The sequence below is a fragment of the Prionailurus bengalensis genome, chromosome D3 (assembly GCF_016509475.1).
Source record: "Prionailurus bengalensis isolate Pbe53 chromosome D3, Fcat_Pben_1.1_paternal_pri, whole genome shotgun sequence".
Classification (NCBI taxonomy): Eukaryota; Metazoa; Chordata; class Mammalia; order Carnivora; family Felidae; genus Prionailurus; species Prionailurus bengalensis.
Window position 1 is genome coordinate 1,933,600 of NC_057356.1, and position 22,446 is coordinate 1,956,045.

General features: G+C 57.4%; 1 protein-coding gene and 1 long non-coding RNA gene across 3 annotated transcripts in view; one reads left to right on the top strand and one right to left on the bottom strand.

The window, feature by feature from the left end:
• The window catches only part of RIMBP2 (RIMS binding protein 2), a 219,915-nt gene that overhangs the window by 65,793 nt on the left and 131,676 nt on the right, over positions 1 to 22,446 (top strand). The gene's annotated exons all lie outside the window — the stretch shown is intronic.
• LOC122470115 lies at positions 13,970 to 17,154 on the bottom strand. The gene is made up of 2 exons (XR_006293834.1): positions 15,333 to 17,154; positions 13,970 to 15,252 (listed from the first exon to the last, which is right to left on the bottom strand). It is a non-coding gene; the product is annotated as an uncharacterized LOC122470115 (long non-coding RNA).

The following is a 22,446-nucleotide window of genomic DNA, read 5'->3' on the forward strand; positions in this document are numbered from 1 at the left end:
CCTCTTGTGATGAGAACTTTAAAAAAAATTTTTTTTTTAACATTTATTCATTTTTGAGAGAGACAGAGCATGAGTGGGGGAGGTGCAGAGAGCGAGGGAGACGCAGAATCAGAAGCAGGATCCAGGCTCCGAGCCATTAGCACAGAGCCCAATGCGGGGCTCGAACCACGAACCAGGAGATATGACCTGAGCTAAAGTTGGATGCTCAACCAACTGAGCCACCCAGGCGCCCCTCTCCCTCACTTTTTTTTAAATGTTTATTTATTTTTGAGAGACATAGAGACCAAGTGCAAGTGAGGGAGGGGCAGAGAGAGAGGGAGACACAGAATCCGAAGCAGCTCCAGGCTCTGAGCTGTCGGCACAGAGCCCGATGCGGGGCTCGAACCCACGAACCGTGAGGTTGCGTCCTGAGCCAAAGTTGGACCCTCAGCCGACTGAGCCCCCCAGGCACCTCTGTGATGAGAACTTTTAAGACCCACTCGGCAACTTTCAAATATGCAAAACACTTATTAACTATGGTTGATGATGATATCATTTATGGTTTATGAGTCCCAGAGTGTTCATCTCTGGTAGATTGCAAGGAAATATTACTTGGTTTTGACCCTTTTGTTTTTGCTTATCAAAGAGGCAGGTGTTCACGGATTTAAAAATTGTATTAAGTATAGGTGAGCATGGTGAGGTTTTAAAACATCCAACTTTGGGTTCACACAAGACGGTGTAGACCCTAACCCACTACGTACAACTAGAAACCCCAGAGAGGAAGCCAGAGGCAAGCAGAGCGGGACCCCGAAAGGAGGAGGAGGAAGCGGGGCTGGGTGGGGCCCCGGGAGTGGAGGGCATTTCGTGTCCCCCCACCCGAGGGAAGAAGGGGGCCCAGATCTGGTGTTTCCTGAACGTCGTCAGCAGCAGAAGGCAGCCAGTGAGGGTTCAGGGGGCCAGCTGTCCCTCCTGCGGGGGCCTGCAGACAGGCGTGTGCAGAACCTGGGAGAGGCGTGTGCCCGCGAAGGGTGTAAGGAGGCGGTGTGTCCACAGCTCTGTCAAAGAAACTCACAGGCCGCGAATGAGCCGGGCGTCCACGTGGAGTGTGTAGAAACGTGGTCCTGGGTATGGAGACGTTGCAGGAATCCTGGGGAGGAAGTCACAGGCGCTCAAACAGGGACGCTTAGCTGGGCCGTGTGGCCACATCTCCGGAAATCCACGGAACGGAGGTCTTGTGATGTGAGCGCACGCGGGGACGGCGTCCAACACCCCGTCAGAGTTTTTCGGGTGCTCGGGCTCATGGCTGAATGCTGTGCACGTGCCGATCGCGGGATTTAAACTGCGCCTACAGACCGAAGTTAAACTTCCCGCATCTCCTGAGTCGGGACAGGCGTGTTTACATCAGTCGTCTGCTGTGTTTGGCTGGACGATGTCTTGTGGCCTTTCCACACTTCACGTTCCATTTTGACTTTGCTTAAACAAAAGCCATCCTCTGGTAGCAGGGCCAAGACCCGCGCAGGTCGTGATTTGGAAACGGGAAGAAAGTTCTAGAGTATCTTACGTCTGTGGTCCGTCGAGGGCTCTGGAAATGTGCCTGTCACCAAGTGCAGGCTTTGAGATGAGGTTTGGGCGGGAGCTGAGACCCTCCTTGCTTTGGAAGAAGAATAAAGAGACGCTTGGCGGGGTCCGCTCCGGAGCAGGCACTTCCAGCTTCTGCCTGTCTGTCCGCGCGTCTCCCCAGCCCCAGGTTCCATGCAGTTGGGGAGCTAAGAGGATGAGTGAATTCCTTCCCACGAGCCTTGCTTCTGCAGAAACGCGGGGCTTCCCTTGTGCGGTCAGTGGTGGAAAAGTGGTGAGGTGGTGTTCCCAGGAATGCAAGGTTCTCGGTGCTATTTTTAGGTCGACTTTTGTTTGTTTTTTTTGAAACAGGAATGTGTAGAGAAGAAAAGATCACACAGAATCACAGGGCCGGGATTTTACTGTGTCTGCCCCCAGCCATTTTGATTGTCTGTGCTTTCAAAAAGTGACACGTTGCCTTTACCTTGTAACTTTTTCTTATAGAAGATGCCAAATGTATTGAGAAGGTGAAACCATAGTACAAAGAACCTTCACGCACACACCTCCTGGACTCAATCATTGAAAAAATTCGTCATGTTTGGGGCACCTGGGGGGCTCAGCCGGTTAAGCGTCCCACTTCAGCTCAGGTCATGATCTCGCAGTCGGTGAGTTCGAGCCCCGCGTCGGGCTCTTTGCTGACAGCTCAGAGCCTGGAGCCTGCTTCGGATTCTGTGTCTCCCTTTCTCTCTGCCCCTCCTCTGCTTACGCTCTGTCTCTCTCAAAATAAGCAAACATTAAAAAAATTAAAAAAAAGTAATGCAGCATTATAAAAAAAGCTAAATTCCTCTTTAGTTTATGGAATCTATCCCTATACCAGCCTCAGAGCCCAGAAGCGTCCATTGTATTATTAGGATATTGTTTCCATATTTAAAAATATATGTTTGCCTGTATCTATATACTTACAAGCCTGTGTCCACCTGTCTCGTTAGAAAATATGTGGTGTTTTCACGTAGGTTTTTTCGTAACGGTAACGTACTGGCTCCAAGATCCCATAGCTAGCTGTTCTCCCTCTCACTGTGTCTTTGAGATGGAGTTGGGCTGATGGGCTGTCCTTATCCAGCTTCGTACCGGGGCTTCTCCCTTTCTCTGTGACGGACCTTCTCACACCCGCCTCCTCGAGCACACGCGTGTGTGAGTCCGGCTGAAACATCCGGGGACCGTCACAGGGCCTGCACACGTCTTGTCTAGCAGATTCTGCCCCCGGCCCTCTCGTGAGTGGACCAGTCTCCCCTCCCGCCAGCACCCCGTGAGCGGACAAGCTCCCCACCTCGCAGCACCCGACGCAGTCAGATTTGTGTGTTTTTGCACATCCGATGGGAGGTGCGTTTGCAAATCCTTGAGGAGATGCACGGGTGAGGGCGAACGTCTTCATGCACTTATTGGTAATCTGAAGTTGACTTGTGCCCATCGATTTCCATTTCTACGTGGAAGACGTTTCGATAGACTCTGAATATGAATCACGGTGTCAATTTTGGCTTTAAAGTAGTGACAAGATAGACAAGTGACTGTTGTGTCAGCTGAACGGTGCCACGGCTGGAGACCTCGTCTGTGTAAGTGAGAACCACGTCCTTCCCCTTCCTCGGGAGGTAAATTGCTCCCGACCAACCACCCTTGGCGGGGGAGGGGGGGGATTCTCATATTCTCATAGATAAACACTTCCCCGTCGGTGCTCAGAGAACACCGAATCCTATTCAAAGTGGACACAAGCCCTTACCACTGTCCATCACCATGAGACCGTCTGGGAAGTGTTCTCTCGTGGCCGTCTCCCTCGTTTGTTTCTCCCGTGGCCGTTAGGTGTCCACGCCCGACTCAGCGGTCACAAAGCATCATGTTTGCCAAAAGCAAAGAAACGTTAGCGGGAGTCCTGAGCCTGAGTCTGCTCCCCAGGATGGAAAGAGGGCGTTAAGGGACCTCCCTCACGTCTCCAACGCTGTGTCTGGAATGTGAGGAGCCCGGTTCACGACGCAGAACGCCCCCTGACAGCAGTAGGTGACTAGGGTAGATGCGGTCGTGGAGGGAGATGGGCAAGACAGTCCCCATCTTGTCAGGTGCAGGATGAGACCAGTACGACACCCAGTACGATGGGAGTTAGCAGTGAGGACGTGGCTGTTAGCTCGTGTAAACGTGGCCTAAAGAAAGCAAGCAGGACTTCCCTTGGCCAGAGGCTACGCGGGAGTAATAACCCGGCTCACTGGCGCCCCTCAGCTTGGCGGACCACTGCTCGTTTCCGGGGGACGTGCCGCACTCGTTTGCGAACCGAGCCTGCAGTAGCTGCTGAATTAAATGTTTCGCTTCGTGACCGTGTTTCTCCAGAGACCGGCTGTCCCACGATAGGACCGGGCTCCCCGTCTTCCCCTTTGGAGACACGTTGACCGAGCGCGTCTTTGAAGATCAGTTAACTGTATTCCGGCTCCATACGCCTGAGGACCCAGGGCGAGTTCAGAGTGACCCTGGAGAGAAACTTTCTGCGCATGCCGGGGGATAATCGCGTCACAGAGCTCATCAAGCTCGCCCCAGACGCCGGGGCCTGGAGGCCGGACTAAAGCTACGCCTCGGAGCTCAGCTCCGCTGTCACAACAAAATTCAATTAAGGCATCAACGCTGGAAGCCAGGCTGGATGGGAAATGAATTTTTAACCCATGGACGTAGCTTGCTTTTCAGCTTGATGGATGTGCTGCAACCCAGGGGCGGCCAACCCAACGAGAAATAAAAAGACAGAATCACATTTGCCAGTGAGTTTGCTTCCTGCCCCTCGCCCGCCCCCCCCCCCCCCCAGCCGTTGATGGGGTGTGTCTGGTTTCACGCAGGTCAAGGGCCCTGGCCACCTGGACCGGCTCCGTTTGGTCAGTGGCCTTAATATTGCTGCTGGTTGTTCTTGGAGTTCGTCAAATCTCACGGCGAGTGGGCCTCGGCACGAGGGCCAGCCTCACCCCCACACACGCCCGCCCTGCGGCCAGGGCATCGATTTTTCGACGGACGTGTGGGCTCCGTTAGGAGAACCAGTGGTGGCTGCTGATGCAACCCGCCTCTGGCGGCTGGAGGCCGCCACCGTCCCTGAAGGGAAGGGGAAGCAAGGGTGAAGGCTCAGGCTGTTGACCGTGGAGCTGAGGACAGGGCGTGATGCAACAGAGCCGTGGCCGCAGAAGCGAGAAAGCAGGACGGTGCCCAGGCAGAGGGGGCGTGGGAAATGGGTCCTCCGCTCTGTGTGTGTCCACCTGTGATCTGCTGGTGCCTCCGGCCAACGTGCCAGCCCCTGTCCCCGTGGGGTCCCTCTCGGTAGGTCTCCTGCAGGGCGAGGGTCTGCTATGGAGCCGTGGTTGTGAACGGGAGTCTAGAGCCCCATAGCTTGGGCTCCCATCCCAGTCTTGCAACTGTGTGGCATTGCGGGGCGGGGGGGGGGGGGGGGCAGTCCTCTGAGCCTGGTTCCCTCGCCCGAGACATGGGGGCTGACCTGGACCTGTGAGTATTCCGCGAGGCAATGCAGGCGGTGCCCGTGGCATGGTGACCAGCACACAATAAGTGCTCAATAAATGTGCTCGTTGGCGTTACCGTCCTCGGCTTCTTTGCAAACAGATTCCTGCGCGTCTGTTTACTGCTGCCCCCGCTGCCTGCAGTCGGCCGTGAATTCAAACTGAATCAGCGGAGTAGGTAGGACTGTGTGTAGGTTAAGAGTGAGCGGGTCCCGAGGGAGGGTTCGAGGGGGTCCTCAGGAGCACACGCTGAACACAGTCGGGGCACAGCTTTGCCACTTCTGCTCTGGTGACGCAGAGGGACTTCTGGCCGCCTTCTCGGCCAGAGCAGCGTATTCGGGAGAGGTAAGGTCGCTCTGAGACAGGTTTTCCGAGAGGGGAGGTGTGAGGCACGGGGGAGGTGTCAGGTGTCTGTCTGGGTCGGTAAATGCCGCCACGTTTTCCGTACCTGCACGCCAGCCCATCTGTTCTGAAGCCTCTTGTGCTCTTTCTTTCTAGAACTCCAGCCTCTTGGAGCCTTAGCTGCGAGGGTGTCTGCCCTCCTCAGTAGCAGGGGGCCCGGTTGGAGCAACAGTCTTGTTTTTTTTTTTTTTTTGTTTTTAGTTTATTTTCAGAGAGAGAGCGAGCCAGCGGGACAGAGAGGGAGAGAGGATCCCAAGCAGGCTCCACACTGTCAGCGCAGAGCCTGATGCAGGGCTCAAACTCACGAACCGTGAGATGCTGACCTGGGCCCAAACCAAGAGTCGGATGCTTGACCGACGGAGCCCCCGGGATGCCCCGGAGCCACAGTCTCGAAGGTGGTATTTTCATTTCCTTCCTCTGGTGTATGAGCACGTACACCTGTCTCTAACACAAGCCTCTCTGCCAATTCCAAAGCGATCGCAGCTGTTAACTCTTCAAGGCAACTGGAAAAGTTTGTTAGAGGCTGTGATTTTAATAGGCTCAGTTTAGCTGCAGGGCACAGATGGGGGCTCTGCCTGGGTTTGTCTCAAGAGGCTGTGAGAGCTGGTCGTGAGGTCGGGCTGTGCAGCTGGGCTTCCTGGGGCCGAGTCCAGGCCCTGACCCCAACTAGCCACAAGCCTTTGGGTGCATTATTACTATTTTTAATGTTTATTTATTATAAATTTTGAGAGAGAGAGAGCGAGCTCATGCGAGCAGAAGAAGGTACAGAGAGGGAGAGGGAATCCCAAAAAGGCTCTGCACTGTCAGCACAGAGCCCAGTGCGGGGCTCGATCCCACAAACCGTGAGGTCGTGACCTGAGCCGAGATCAGGACTCAGGCGCTTAATTAACCGCCTGAGCCCCCCAGGCGCCACCCAGTGCATTATTGAACTTTGCTCTGTTTGCAGTGGCTCACAGGTATGCCTGCGTGTGCCTCATAGGGTAGTAACAGGTGCAAAGGCCCTGCTGACTCCACGGAAGCATTACAGCAGCCCCTGTGGTGCCCAGAGTTTTCCTAGCTGCGGCTGCTGTCGTCATTGTAACAACTGGGGCCGTGGATCAGCCCGTGTTACTACTGGGGAACGTCTCGTGTATCAGTTGGTCGCGTTAGCACTGGGGTGTTAGTACTGGAGAACGTCGTGTATCAGTTGTGTTACTACTGGGGAACGTCGTGTATCAGTTGTGTTACTACTGGGGAACGTCATGTATCAGTTGTGTTACTACTGGGGAACGTCGTGTATTGGCCGTGTTACTACTGGGGAGCATCGTCGTGTACCAGTCGTGTGACTATTGGGGAGCAGTAGCTTTCTCGGGACATTATCTCCCACCCAAATGAGAGGGAAGAGGTGAATCCAAAAGTTCTCGGGATTTGTAACTTCAGCAGTGGTTTTTCAGGCATTTTTGCCCCTGAGTCATGGAAGACGCACACAGGGGGTACAGGGAGGTGGCATTTCACGTGCACGCACGCCTTGGAAGGCAAGTCCCCCGTCTGCCCTGCTCGGTGCATTTCCGCCTGCAGCCTCTGTTCCACCCTGTTCTGTTCTCTCCTTGTTTGTCTGCAAAACGCTGCTCACGACGCCTCAGCTGATACAGCTGGCCCCGATGGGCCATGTTTTCCTCACTCGGAGGAGCCCCCCTGTGGTATCGGTCGCGTGGTGAGAAGCTGGGACTGAGGGTCGGGCCCCTTCGCCGAGGCCTGGCCACCAAAGAGCTGGCACTTTGGTCCCGGGCCCTGCCCCTGACAGATGCTTGCTCCGCTTGCTAGGTGAGGGAAGGAACAGATCACGCGTGTCTGAGGGTCCACGACGGACACCCATGCTGTCTTCACTGCCCCCCCCCGCCCAAGCTGTGTCAGGGACACAAGGGTATTGTTGCTGTCGGGGGCTTTGTGGATTACAGACACAGGCTTTCGGTATTACGGATTATCGCAACCACAGTGCCATGCAGGTGGGGTGTGGACCCCGCAGGAGTCCACGCCAGCCACGCTGCGAACCCGCCACGGGAAAAGTACCGTAAGTGGAAACCCCGAACGTAGAGGTTGGGGCAGGAAAGCAGGAGGCGCTCTGGAGATGCCGGCCGGCCGGAGCGGCTCGTGACGAGCCTGCGCCTGTGACTGCTTGTCCCACCCACCACACGCGCCAGGGACTCCCATCCAGCCGTCCGTGAGCGGGGTCCTGCCCTCCGACAGCGGTGCTGTCCTTGACTCGCGCAGCGCTTGAAAGAGAAAGAATGCTCACATTTGCACGTCGAGAGACTTCACAGAAACGTCAGCATTTCCGGATTTCCTCGAGAAGTGAGAAGATCTGACACGTGCCGTAGACGGGTCCACACACATCACGGTGCACCCGCCCGTCACCACCCACCGGGCTCCGCTGCCTGCCGAGGACGGCGTCCCAGTCTCCCCGCTGCAGCCGGGCGAGGTGGCCGTCGAGTGGTCCGTGCTCTGGGCGATCCGGGAGAATGGGCTCGGTCTCTGAATTCCGGTGTGTTCATCCAGCACCTGCAGTGTGCCCGCCGCTGTGCCCGCCGCCGTGGGATGCCCTGGGGGCCTGAGCAGACACAGCCATCATCCGCTCAGCTCTTCCGGGTTTCTGGTGGCCGAGCGGTGTCAGTGCAGCCCCGTCATATGGACGTGGTCGGCTCTGTGATGCTGGGCATCTCAGGCCGCCCTGAGCAAGCGAGACGCGAGAGATCACTTTAACAGGGGAAAACCCCCCTCCTTAGGGAGGATAGACCTTACGTGATTTCACCAGCTGCACAAAAAGGTAACGGTGAGGTGGTGGCGATGCCCATCAGCCTGATCTGGTGATCATTTCACGACGTACACACGTGTCAAAACATCACGCTGTCCACCCCGAATGTATATGGTGTTTACTTGTTAATTCCATAAATGAACCCTCCTTAGGAGGTACCCCCTGGGCTCGCACATCAGGCACGGGTGGGAATCGTCCAGGTGGAGGGACTTGACAGGACAGGTGCGCTCCAGGGGCCGGGGCCCCGACGGCACCTGTACTCAGTGCTGACAGAAGCGGGTGTGGAGGGCTAGGCCGGAGGGTGAGGTGGCCGGGGCTGGCTTGTGACTTTCCCTCCGGCTGCAGAGACGAGGGGACCCGGGTAGCAGCCGTGGGCCTTGCTCCAGGCAACGCGGCATCCCGGCGACTCCGCTCCCCGGATGGGCCCTTCTCACAGGTGTGCCCGACGGGCCGGCACGTCGGCCACGGCCCTGTTCTCCGTGCCGCCTCTGTGGCGGCCGAGGGCACGCTCACCGTGGAACAGATGGGGGCCGGAGAGTCGCTGGGCTGAGAACAGAGGGGAGAGTTCTGTTCCCTTCTGCTTCCTTCCCTGTGCTCACCGAGACTCAGGGACGATGGTGACTTTCCAGATAACCCCGCGGGCTGACGGTGGGCAGGTGGGAAGGGAGGAGCCTGTGCCGGCTCAGCTTTGCAGGTGCAGCAGGTCACCGACACACCCAGATCTGCCTCCTCTTGTGACGCAGTCGCGTGACGGCACGGCACCCCTCACGTCCTGCTGGCGGAGACACAGCTGACAGCCAGCCCCACAGCCCCTGGCCCAGTGCCGACCGAGTTCACCTGCAGACACGGTGGCGAGTTCCTGCGCGTGGTGCTGGCCGCCGGGCAAACACAGCCTTCTCCCTGCTTCTCCGCCGCTCGGCCCCCGGGAAGTGCCGAGACTCATCACCTCCGTAGGAGCCCAGCTGAATCTGAATTTTAGAACAACAGATAATTTTCGTATGTCTGCTGTGGGTTGAAAGATGGCTTCCCCAAATCTATGTCCATGCCCGAACCCCCAGAACTTGTGAATTTACCTCATCTGGGAAGAGGGTCTTTGCAGATATAATTAAGTCATAGCTCTAGATGAGCTCACCCTGGAACATCTGGTGGGCCCTCGATCCAGTGACGATGTCCTTGTAGGAGACGAAGAGAAGGACACAGGCAGAGGCTGGAGTTCTGGCAGATCCCAGCCATGGGACGAGGCAGGAATGACTCTCCCCTGGGGCCTCTGGAGGGAGCGTGGCCCTGCCCCGCCTGGATCTCAGGCTCCTGGCCTCCTGAATGGGGAGAGAATAAATTGCTGACTTTTTTCAGCCACTACATTAGTGGTAATTTGCTATGGCAGCCCTGTACCTTCACAGAGAAGTGACTTTAATCTTGGGTTAGGACACGATTTAAAACCAATTTTTTTAAATGTTTGTTTATTTTTGAGATACAGAGGGGTGGGGAGGGCCGAGAGAGAGGGAGACACAGAATCCAAAGCAGCTCCAGGCTCCGAGCTGTCAGCACAGAGCCCCACGCGGGGCTCGAACCCACGAACCGTGAGGTCATGACCCGAGCCGAAGTCGGACGCTCAACCGACTGAGCCACCCAGGCACAGGATTTTTATTCTCAGATGTCCCCCCAAATACTCTGGTTGTGGGAGCTCCGATGTTCTCTATTCTCCACTTCTCAACGCTTCAGAAGAGTGGGCAAACCGCGAGCCAAATCCAGCCCGCCACCTGTGCCAATAAAGTTTTATCGAAACACAGCCACGCCTGTCTGCCCACGGATCATCCACAGCGGCATTCGCTGGGCAACGGTGGCGTTGAGTCTAGTGTGTGAGATCTGGGAGTATGTACGTCGCCCGCCGTTTACAGGGAAAGCTTGCCGACCCTGCTCTGCATGGGGACGCACTGTCTCTGGTTCACGTATGCTCTGTCCGTGTGAGAGCCGGCAGGAGTCGCTGAGGGTTTCGGCGCGCTGTCTGTTAACCTAGAGCGAGTGTCTGTCTGTACTCAGGACCCTGGCGCATCAGGCTTCGGCCACGACTCCGTGCGGACGCCGCGTGCGGGGACCTGCGGCCCTGTTTCCTTGGGGTGGGAGCCTGCCCCCCACGTGGGGGGCTCGTGCGCCTGGTGCCCAGGGCTGCGGCTCACGGGGCGAGGGACGTCTCGCTGGTAAAACGGAAGCTGGATCCCTTGCGATCATGGCCTTTCCAGGATGACGTTTTCGAGCTGCGTTGCTTGAAAAGTATCAGAGACAAACTGGAAGGTGGAGTCTTGTGGCTGCTCCCCCAGCAGGAGGCGGTCTCCACCAGGAGCGCGGACCGGGTCTCCGTCCGGGAGCATCGCAAGCCCCTCCGTGTGGAAACTTGGCGTGGATGCGGACCTTTCATGTCTGTCTCTAGCCCAAAGACCCACGCTTTCCCCTGCCGGCCAAGGGCTGCAGGGAGCCTCTGCGGTGCCTCGAGGGGATTATTTCCCTGGCAGGGGCTGAAGCGCAGGGGACGGGCGGTTGCTCTGGGCTGTCTGGCCTCTGTGCGTCCTCGCAGGGGAGTCTATCACCCGGTCTGGGGGGGGGGGGGGGGCGGGGGGGGGATGGTGGCTGCTAATTAGGAACAATTATGCGTCTTCTCCGCTGGCGAATGAGAATGACCAAGGCTTCAGCCGAGGTCAGGACGACGCTCTTCAGTCGGGCGTCTGTCTCCTGGGTGCTCGGTGTCGCTGAGAGCCCTCATTACTGAGACGGTTTCTTACTGGGCGAGTCAGCAGTGAGCCTCCCTTGTTTTTCGGTGAGGGGTCTGCCATCCCGGTGCAGGTGCTTCTATGTAGAACATCTTTCTATGAGTTTCCCGTAAAGACAGGAAGGCCCAGTGGGCTGTGTCACAATGTCAGAGCCCCAATCCTTCCCAGAAGGTGACTTGAGAACGGCATTCCTGAGCAGGCCCGTCCCTCCCCCGCAGCCCGACTGAGCTGGGCTGGGGTATGGCCGGGGCCCCCCGTAATTCCAACGTGCAGGCGAGTCTGGGGTGTCCACAGGGAGGACATTTCTTCACGGAGACCACAGAGCCTCCTGGGCTCAGACCAGACTCACCTTCCCTCTGGAGCGCCCATCCACCCCTGTCCCAGCCTGCTCTCTCTCAGACCTTCCCCCCACCCCGGGCCTTCCCTCCCCTTTGGGGGCCCCGGGTTGAGATCTGCTGCTTTGAATGGTCTCCACTTCAGTGTCCCTGCTGATAAAACGGGGTGAACCATGCATAACCGTGTATATGCCCCCCACAGCCTGGCACAGAGCACGTGTTCAGTAGAGGCTGCCTGTTGTTAGTATTAGCTCACGGACGAATTTGGTCCCTGGGACTGTTTCATTTCAGATCGGTGGTGAGACGAACGCGGTCCCCTGCACGGAGCTGGGCGTGAGCACCTGTGTAACCGATCTGAACAACACGTGCTGTCACATTCCTTCTCCAGACCTCACAGCAAAACAAGTTCCAGATGGACTAAAGGTCTGATGCTACAAAATAAATCTCTAAACCTATAAAAATGCTGGAAGACTTCGCAGGGACTTTTTCCAGAGAGGAGAGTGGGTGCTGTCTGCATGTTTTGTAACAGGAGGAGAGTTGCCGGGGGGCGGGGGGGGGGCGCTCGGTGCCGTTCGTGGGCCCTCTGTCGCGTGCAGGCAGGACGGGAGACCACGCGGGTCTGACTTCCCAAAGTCCCTGGGAGGCGGATTGTAGAGCCGTGAAAGAAGGGGCCGCAGGCTAAGGCAGAGCAGGGAGCGCCCGCTGGTAGGAGGGCTGGTTTGTGGGGTGGGGCGGGGGGTGCGGTCGGTGAGGCCCAGTAAATGCAGGGCGGGGGCACAGAGGGTGTTTCGGGGGGAAGCAGCTCCCGCAGAGGCAGGAGCTCCGGGAAGGGGGGGAGGTTCGTGTTGTTTCCCAACAGGGAGGGCCCCCCTCAGTCCCAGGCGAAGCAGGGCGGTGGGCAGGGGCCCGCTGGAGCGCAAGGTGGGGGTCGGGGAGCTGGGTGGTTAACGCGTGCCACGTCGGGTCCCCGGCCGTCGGGAAGGACTTGCCTGTGAACAAGGGGCTGAATTCAACGCACAGCTTGCCCTGGTCTCGGGGCCGAGGCTTTCCTCCAGCTGACATTTCAGAGGACCCTCATTGGGGCAGCTGGGGAGCTTTGTTTGCAGAAAGAAACCTGATTCCTTGAAGCGTAAATGAGGGCTTTTCACCGGGAGCTTTCTTTTTAAAACACCAGTCTGTTCCTACTCGTTTTAGCAGAAAGCAACGCAAAACAGAGCAAAGAAGTGTGTGCTTGTAGGCTTGTGAAGGTGCGTGTGAGTCCGCCTCACCTTGCTGGGGTTGATGGGGTTGGTGACCCCCGCCAGGGACTTCCTGAGAGGGATCGTGTGTTTCACGGCTCCGGTCGTTGACGGTGGCTGAACAGCATGGTACAGTTGCTGGGGACGAGGACATTGCTTTTCCGTCACTGGTGAGCAAGTGTGAGCTCCGTAGGTCACCGACCTTCTCAGGGAGGGCGTAGGACTCAAGGCCAGTCTGCACAGTGTTGAGCCCAGGTCGCTCTGCACAAAAGTCGGAGGAGATTCATTTCAGACGAGTCCTTGATCCCTTCGTGGCAAATGCCCCCTGGGGCTTGCAGGTACCAGAGACGAATTTTAATCGTGTTTGGGACGCCCGTGTCATCAAACTGTACACGGTATTGAGTATCTTCGGAGGGCTCAACCGAGCGGTCGCCTTGGAGGACGCCGGGTGTGGGGTTGGGGGGGGGGGGGAGCCGTTGTCCGTGGTGCTAACGGTTTCGTTTGGGAACGAAACAAGACATCCATATGTTAAACAGGTGACAGAATAAAATGGTGTGTGTACCAGGTGCGGCTATGGACGTGGCCCCAGACACTCTGGGTGACATTCCGTCACATGGCATCTAGTCTCCCGCAACCTTTCTGTTTCTGAAAATGGGGGCGTCTGGGGTGGGTGCTGACGCGTCTGTACAGGGTCCCTCTCCCTGTGGCTCTTGTGTGAGGGGAGGTCTCGGGTGCAGGGACTGGGGCGGAATAAGGTTAGCTGAGATTGACCTGAGGTGTAGCTGGTGTGTGTGTTTCTGGTCACCGTTTAGAGTCCAAGATTCCCCATTTCAGTGCTGTGAGAGCCCATCTCCTTGAGGTGGGTTTGTTTGCAGAAGCGTTAAAAGCAAGTGACTTGATTTGGATGAAAACCACTTTCATATGAACGGAGTAGATGATATGTGTCTGTGGCACAGGGGGTGAAGGGGAACCTTCACCAGAGCTCGGGGCACGAGGAGGGACTGGAGGCTCAGCGGAGACAGGAGGGCTTCCTGGAGGAGGTGGGGCTCATGCTGGGTTTTGAAGCTTGCAGAGGCGAGAAGTGGGGGGGGGGAAGGCATTTCAGACGGGATGGGGGCGGAGCGGGTGCGGAGGCTTGAGACCCCGGGGCCGTGCCAGCGCGTTCCGTGGGCACCGCTGATGGGAGGCCCTGGCCGGTCGCGTATGGGATCACCCATGGCGCGCTGCGATCCACGTGGGCAGCCGCCAGCCCTCCAGGTGTGAGACACTGTAGGGCACCAGTGCCCCCGACCCTTCCCCGTCTTAATTTATGAATTCCCCTCAGGGCCAGATGGGGTTATGAAAAATAACGATTTTGGAAGAGACAGGCTAATTGCATATTCCCCGGCTGAAAGCGCTCGTGGTCATTTTAATAACTACTTTCCCGATACTTTTAAGCGACTGAAACACATCTCACAAAGAGTGAGGAAATCAATAGCAGAAAAACAATTAGCCGCGCCCACACTCTTTACCGTGGTCCGTTTCCTCTCGGTCTTTTTTTTTTTAGTATGAAATTTATCATCAAGTTGGTTTCCGTGCAACACCCAGTGCTCGTCCCAGCAGGTGCCCTCCTCCCCCCTCTCCTCTCGGTCTTTTCTTACTGACATGGGTTTTGTGATGTCAGGCCTTGCAGACTCACAGGCCTGCGGGGGCCGGGTGGTAACGAGCGGCCGGGCAGCGCTGGTGGGACAGGGGGAGAGGGGCCCGCTGGGGCCGCCATGGGACTCGGCTGGCCTGGTGTCGCTGCATCTCCTTAACCCGAGGGTGTGGACCCAGCTCCAGCGACAGGGTGGGTCATCCTCCCAGGTCGCCTGGCCTGTCCCGACCAGGTGGGCCGAACGCAGGGCTGGGCCTCCCTTCAGCCTCCCGCGAGGTCTGGGCCGCCCTTCGCTGCCCTGTGTTCGTTGTTGTCCTCAGGCTGCTGTGTGGCCCGTCCACACCCAGCCGTGGTTTTTAGGCTGTTTCGACAAGAGGCTCTTGGCCCCCCGGGGCTCCGCGCCTCCCCTCACTGGGATGGAAACAGGCCATCCCGCCATCTCCCTCCTGGCGTGAGTCGTTCAGGACGCGGGGCCACCAGACAGCCCCGCATATGGTGGTGCACGCATATGCCTCTTGGCTCCCGGGCCGGGCTCCCACGTGTGGCTCCGGGACGTCACTCCCGCCCTGCCAGCTCTCTCTTAATCCCCAGCTCGCTCTGTTTTCCAGGCCCAGTGAGACGAAGGCTTGCCCACCACTTGGCAAGGACGCAGGAACAGTTTGGTTCGATTCTCTTTTTTGGGCGATGGCTGCGGTCCTGGATATGAGCAAGCGTGCAGGCACGTGCACACGCGGGGACCGTCTGCTGCCTCTGGAGGACGCGCCTCCCCGTGGCACTGCTCAGGGCGGAGGCACCGGCCGCTGGGCTGCACTGGAGGCGGGCTGCTGGGGGCTCGGGGGGGTCGTGGGCCACCCTGCTGGGCCCCCAGACACAGGAGCCCGGTTCGCCTCTCAGGCAGGGCGGAGCCCAGGAAATGCTCGTGTCCCTGGACCTGAAACCATGTTATCCTCTCCTGCTGCCTTGCCTTTCTTTTCTTTGTTTACCCTCTGACTACTGCCGGCTTCCAGTGGAAGGCATTCCTGGAAAGATAATAGTAACTGTTACACATAAATACATACAGTGCAGCATTGTTTGTAACAGCGAGAAAACAAAACTGCACCTGGAAACATCTTGGGTTTTTATTGATAGAGGATGTGGCTGTACCTTGACCGAAACTTCACACGCGTGTTGCTGCGACTTCGGGGTAGTAGAAATCTCAGGCTGGAAAGCTGAGATCACACTGCAGGAACAGGTGTTTCCCGATCTCGGCGGCTGATCTCCTGCTCAAGCTGCACGGCCGTCCTGGGTTCGAGGCGCTCTCTGCTCCCTGCGGCACCTCGGGGCCCGGCAGGTCTGGTAACCGGCCGCCGACGCTTGCCGGCTGCCTCGCCAGAGGCGTGTGAGTGTGGAGCACCAGCCATGAAGTCCTCGGGCCCAGAGGTGCCTCTGCTCGCAGCTCATTGGTCAGAGCTGGTCACACGCTGCCACCGGATGCAGGGACCTGGGCGGGTGTGTGTGTACGTGTGTGGGTGTCAGTCTTCCCTGTGAGTGGGAGGAGCGGAGAGCCAGTCCCCGTGCGTGGCGTGGCTGAGAGAGGGCCGTGCCCGTGCCCAGGAAGTGGCATCAGAATGATGCGGGAGGCCTGCGTGTCGGGTGGGGTGGCCCCCGGGTGTCCTTCCTAGCATCCAGGCGGGAAGCCACAGGCCACACCCTGCGTGTGCCCAGGCGTGTCCCTCCCCACGCGCCACAGATGGTGCAGCCCACGAGCCTCTGTGTCCCCACAGAGGGAATGCTCCTCTGGGAATGTGCAGCTGTCTGTGGGCTGCAGCTTAGACCCCCGCGGTCTGGCCTCCGAGGGCACACCTGCGAGGAGCGTCCCAGGCGGAGAGGCACAGACGTCCTCACGCGCACACACTCAGAATGGTGTCTGTGCAAAAGATACGGTGACAGAGCAGAAATTCCGTTAAAGGAAATACTTTGCCGCGGAAGCCCCTTCTCTCTCTGGGAGCAGAGCGGATGTGCCCCGGGCGCTCTCGCGTGAGGATTTTCTGACGCTGACTGGGGCCGAGGGCGTCCCCCTCCCCGTCTGCGTTTCTGGGTGTTGGTGGCTCTCCCGCGTGGCGCGTTCCCTCGGGGGACGCGGGGCAGAGGCGTGCGTGTGACGGCCGCCCGCCGGGGCCGCGCCTTGAGCTTGTCTCTCTACGGCCTGAAACCACGTGCTGTGCGTGACGGGATTTTATGTTAAACTTTCTGACGGAGGTTTTTAGACCTCATTTTGGCGATTTCCTTGTTAGCTGGTTACGTTTCACTAGAAATCCTCTCGAAGGGAGAAAGATGATAGCCCGGCCGTGTTGCACGAGCACCACCTCAGTGGGAGGAAAATCCACGTGAAAGAAAATTCGTGAGGAGGCCGCAGCCCCAGCGGCTTAGCTCCCTGCTTGCGACTTTTAATTCCCTCCAGGAACAGCAGCCCCGCTTCCTCTGGGACGTCTGAATCCCGTCCTGGGCCTGCAGGGGCGTGGGCGTGGCTGGAGTTAGAGCCGAGAGGGAGTGCGCGTGTGCGTGGGGGGTCTCTGCACGGGACAGTTGGCCCTGAGGCCTGGAGCGGCCGCGGGAGGCGTCAGCACCACTCACGTCTCAGAGGCCTGTGGGCTCGAGGAGCCGCCTGGACCTCCCTGCCCGTTCTCGCTGCTTGAGCCCCCTCCGCACCGCGAGGCCCCCTCACGCCTCGGCCAGGGAGCCGGGAGGACACGGGTCAGGACCCAGATCCTCAGGGTCAGGCACCGGTCTGTGGCTCGTGCCCTGGGCTCACCTGCGTCACCTGTGGACATCACACGTGTGCACGCACGGGCCTCTGCGTGATCCTACTGATGAGAAAGAACAGTGATTAAAAATGGTATTTAGTATTAACTTAGAGAGAGAGAGAGTGAACAGGGAGAGGGGAAGAGGGAGAGAGAGAATCCCAAGCAAGTTCCGCACTCAGCACAGAGACCCACATGGGGCTCGATCCCACGACCCCGGGATCATGACCTGAGCTGAATTAAGAGTCAGACACTTTACTGGATTGAGCCACCCAGGGGCCCAATAAAGGACATTTTAAATTATTTCTTTACACATTTTATTTATTTATTTATTTATTTTTGGGAGAGAGACAGAGCACAAGTGGGGGAGGGGCAGAGAGAAGAAGACACAGAATCCGAAGCAGGCTCCAGACTCCGAGCTGTCAGCACAGAGCCCCATGTGGGGCTCGAACCCACGAACCGTGAGGTCATGACCTGAGCCAAAGTCAGATGCTCAACCGACTCAGCCACCCAGGCGCCCCTATTATTATATATATATATTTTTTAAAACATTTTTTTTAATGTTTTATTTACTTTTGAGACAGAGCGTGAGCAGAGGAGGGGCAGAGAGAGAGGGAGACACAGAATCCGAAGCAGGCTCCAGGCGCTGAGCTGTCAGCACAGAGCCCGAAGCGGGGCCCAAACTCAGGAACTGTGAGATCATGACCTGAGCCGAAGTCGGACGCTCAACCAACTGAGCCACCCATGTGCCCCAAGAACATTTTAAAAAATTTTTTTTTTCAACGTTTATTTATTTTTGGGACAGAGAGAGACAGAGCATGAACGGGGGAGGGGCAGAGAGAGAGGGAGACACAGAATCGGAAACAGGCTCCAGGCTCTGAGCCATCAGCCCAGAGCCCGACGCGGGGCTCGAACTCACGGACCGCGAGATCGTGACCTGGCTGAAGTCGGACGCTTAACCGACTGCGCCACCCAGGCGCCCCAAGAACATTTTTAAATACAGGAGCGTAGTAACTTCTGACCCTGCCCCAATCAACCTATATATTCATATTTTAATGATTTATATATTACAAAATAATAAAGTTATATAGTATGTGTTACAAGAACAGATATTTTTATACGTGTATATTTGTTATGATTTGCTTTTCCTGACGAGGCCGTGGCCCCGAGCACCCAAGTTGCCGTCTGGCTGGCCCTCGGGTGCTGGTCCTCACCTCGTGTCTGGGAGGCGCTGAGTGGCCACGGGAGCCCATGTGCACGGCCAAGGTGCAGCGGCAGGTGTATTTCCTGCCCCGGGGCTTCTACACCGCCCTCCCGGTCCCGCCCGCTCCCCCCTCCCTTCCGATTGCCCCAGGTTCACAGACAGGCCGCTGGCTGCTCTCCCGGCCTGTGGAAGTGACCACAGTCGATTTTCACTTCAGGCAGTGTTTTTGTTCTCCGTCTCTGCCACACGTTCAGCCCCAGGCTGCACAAAGGCGGGGGCTCGGCCTGTTTGCCCCCACGTTTGGTTCCCGGTGAGTCTGACGGTGGCCGGCACCCAGTGGGCACTCAGCAAGTGTTTGCCGAGTGGATCATCACCTTTTCTCCGGACTTGACCACACCCGTCTGCTATTTGCTGCTACTGCTCCCACGTAACCGCTGTGGCCGCCAGCACGTGGTCATCGCTGCCCCACGCGCTCAGGGGCGAGCCGCCCTGCCCAGCGCCGCCCGTTGCCTCGTGAGGTCTCACGACGCCAGTGGTGGGGACTGTCAGGGCAGATACAAGGACGTGGGCGCTCAGACGGGCTTCCGAGGCCCCTCCCGGGACGACAGCGGGAGCTGGCTCCTTGGTGGAGCCTCTCACGAATCGGGGGGTCCCGGCCCCCCACGCACGGCCTTACGCTGCATCGCGGCCCCCGCTGCTGTCCTTCAGGTGCTGACACGCCAACCTTTCTCTCCTTCCCCGTGTTCATGCCAATGGGAGGCTTAAGACGTCAAGTTTTAGTGAGTCACACGTGGGGGACGGACAGGAGGTGTCCCATGCCTTCCCTCCCACAGCATCCGTAATTGTAGGAGCGACCGAGAGGCGTCATTTTGAGGCGAACAGAGCGGCGGTCCTTTCCTGTTCAGTTGTGCCCCAAGTGGATTTATGTGGCGAGACTGGCATTCTTTGAGGTCATTACTTATAGAAATGCTTCTGTCGATGCCTTCTGAACGCCAGCCATGCCCGGTCTACACAGATTGGATTTCTGTGCAGCTGGGAACCAGGCCTGCAGGTTCTGTGGCCTGGCCGTGGCTCGTTCAGGAGAGTGGACGGAACGGGGCGGGCTTTGTGCAGAACAAGGATTTAGTCTGTTAGGCGGCCGAGGGGCTAAGATGACAGACGTCCCCTCCCCTGCGGGAGGGCCCTTGCAGTGGCCTCTTTGTGTGTTGGGTTCCTGATCCCAACCGCCTGTCCCTGTTCCCAGTGGTTCTCCGTGTGCGTGAGGTGTCCCGCCCAGACCTGCGGTCAGAGATGTGCAGGGACACCTGCCCGAGCTGCTCGGTGCCGGCCGCTGGCAGGGGGATGGCCACCGGAGGTTCCCGTCGCTGATCAGCAGCTCAGGGGTTGGGGCTGGCGGTGCAGGGAGGGATATATGCACTTTAGAAACCAACCCTAGGGATTTCTACAGTTTTTCTCATTGGATGACACCCTCCTGTCCAGAAGTAGATTTTACCCCTCTGTAAACACCTGTATGATATTCGGGATGATCTGCCCGCCTTGTAGGATCTCGCTGAAAGAAAGAGGTCGCGAAAGAGCATGCATCAAATCATTTTATACATTAAAAAAATTTTTTTTAACGTTTATTTTTGACACAGAGAGAGACAGAGCATGAATGGGGGAGGGTCAGAGAGAGTGGGAGACACAGAATCCGAAACAGGCTCCGGGCTCTGAGCCATCAGCACAGAGCCCAATGCAGGGCTCGAACTCATGGACCATGAGATCATGACCTGAGCTGAAGTTGGACGTTTAACCGACTGAGCCACCCAGGCGCCCCTACGTTTCTTGATTTAAGTATATTTATTTATCTTTGAGAGAGACACGGTGTCAGAGGGGGAGGGGCAGAGGGAGAGAGAGAGAGAGAGAGAGAGAGAGAGAGAGAGAGAGAACCCCAAGCAGGCTCCACACTGTCAGCACAGAGCCCCGCGCGGGGCTCAGTCTCATGAACTGTGAGATCAAGACCTGAGCTGAAATCAAGCATCAGACGCTTAACCGAATGAGCCCCCCAGGCGCCCCTGCAGCAGATCATTTGCATGGGATTTGACTCTGGGGTTGGAGAACAGAAATGTTTGTTTCCAAGCAAAGTGTTTAGCTGTAAGCACTGGGGAGGGGCAGGTGCACCAAGCCTGAGAGCCTGTGTGTGTGGCAGGTACTCTGAGTGGCCCTGGAGTCTGGGGGGCCGCTGGGCAGTCTCCTCGCTGCTCCCCAGCTTTCCGCAGAGGGCGTGACGTCTTCGCCTGGTATTAGGAATCAGGATCAAAGGGCCGAGTATCTGGTTTCCATTCTCTGGCTCTGGCTCCAGGGTCCTGTGGTCACCATGAGACCCCTCCCACTTGTAGGGGCTGATTTGAGCAGAGACGCCACAGATCCGAGCCTGGCCACCCGATTCGGGCTCCTGGGAATTTACGGTTGAGAACCAACCGAAGGTGTTCAGGAGCTGAAGCGCAAGAATTGCAGCCTTCTGGAAAGTTCTCAAACTCGTCCGGTGAGCCCCTGAGATATCCCGGGTTTCCCCTGTCGCCAGGTTGGCTGCTGAACTCTGCTTCGGCTCTTAGGAGAGGCCCCGCCAGCCTGCAGGGAACTTGCCTGCAGCATAGGATCGCCCACGGCCATTTCTGTTGCCTACAACCCTCAGAGCCTCACCTGACGTGCCAGGCGGGGAGAGCCCGATGTTAGATTTCAGATCCCCGGGAAATCTCCGGGAGGAAACATGACACATGATGGCTCTGTGACGGCCGCTCCCGTCTTTCCTCCTTGACGTGTGGCTGGCGGTGTTGACAAGATAGCTCCGAGGCACCCTCGGAGAGGGTAGGAGAGACTGAGGCTTGTTTGAGAGACCCAGGTGCGTCCCTGGGGCCGAGGCAGGAGACTGAGACCACGCCAGTCCTTCCGCAGAGAGAACGTCACGTGTATACGCAGAACTGCTACTCAGACGGCACAGGGGGTGCCCAATGGTTAGCCCCCCCAGTGCTGGGTTGTCAGGGCCCACACACATGGTGGGTCGGCCCGTGAGCGGGATGCTGGCCACCCTGGGAAGAATGGGGGGGAAATGCACATGGGAGTCAGCTGCAGCCACTGGGCTCTCTGCCCCTTCCCGGTTGTGCCCTGCAGGGACCTGGGTGACAGGAAACTCAAGGGGTGGCCCCTCCCTCCATCCTTCCCGTGCCCTAGTGTCCCCCCTGGCAGAGTCAGAGAGGGGGCCGAGGACAGACTGGGGGGGGTTTGGGTAAGAGGTGATATCCCCCCCCCACCAGGGGACATCGGAAGACCAATGAGGGGCGGTCACAAAACAGTGACGTTATAGAACCCAATTTATAAGAAACAAGTCGATAAACATTAGCCCATTTAATCAGTAGAAACAGAGCTGCTGTGGGGCGGTGACCGTTTTCATGCTCTTGTATTTCAGAACCCACGCCTGAAAACCTCACGTCTCAAGCCTGCTTTTTTGTATTTTTAGATCACTACTGTTTTGTGTGAATCTGCAGGGAATAATTATACCAATACATTCATTTTTTTTAAAGTTTGTTTATTTATTTTGAGAGAGCTAGAGAGAGAGCATGAGCTGGGGAGGGTCAGAGAGAGAGGGAGAGAGAGAATCCCAAGCAGCCTCCACGTTGTCAGCACGGAGCCCGATGTGGGACCTGAAAACTCACGACCCGCAAGATCGTGACCTGAGCTGAGACCAAGAGTCCGATGCTTAACAAGCTGAATATATGCTTCTGAAATTTTCAGCAGTTTAGATATTTCAAAAGTGCCCTTTGCTCTAGAGAATTTTAGTTTTCCTGGACTATGTTCTGTGTTTCGGGCTTCCCCAGAGGGAACCACTGTTCATATAAGCCGGTTCAGTCTGGCCTCTGCTGTATTTACCAACTTTCTCGCTTGTACTGTCTTTACATCCCTCACTCTCTGCCTTCAGAGAGACTTTATTCTTTTCTGTCCTATCTCTTCACCCACCCAACCACCCACCTCGTGGGTGTGGCCGCAGCTCAGGCCATTCACAGAGGCAACCCTTTCTGTTGATGACGAATTTCTATCGCGTGGTTCTCACCGAGAGCTTTAATAAGACTGCTGGACATGGGGCGCCTGGGGGGCTCAGTCGGTTGAGCGTCCGACTTCGGCTCAGGTCATGATCTCACAGTTCGTGAGTTTGAGCCCTGCTGTGCTGACAGCTCAGAGCCTGGAGCTGCTTCGGA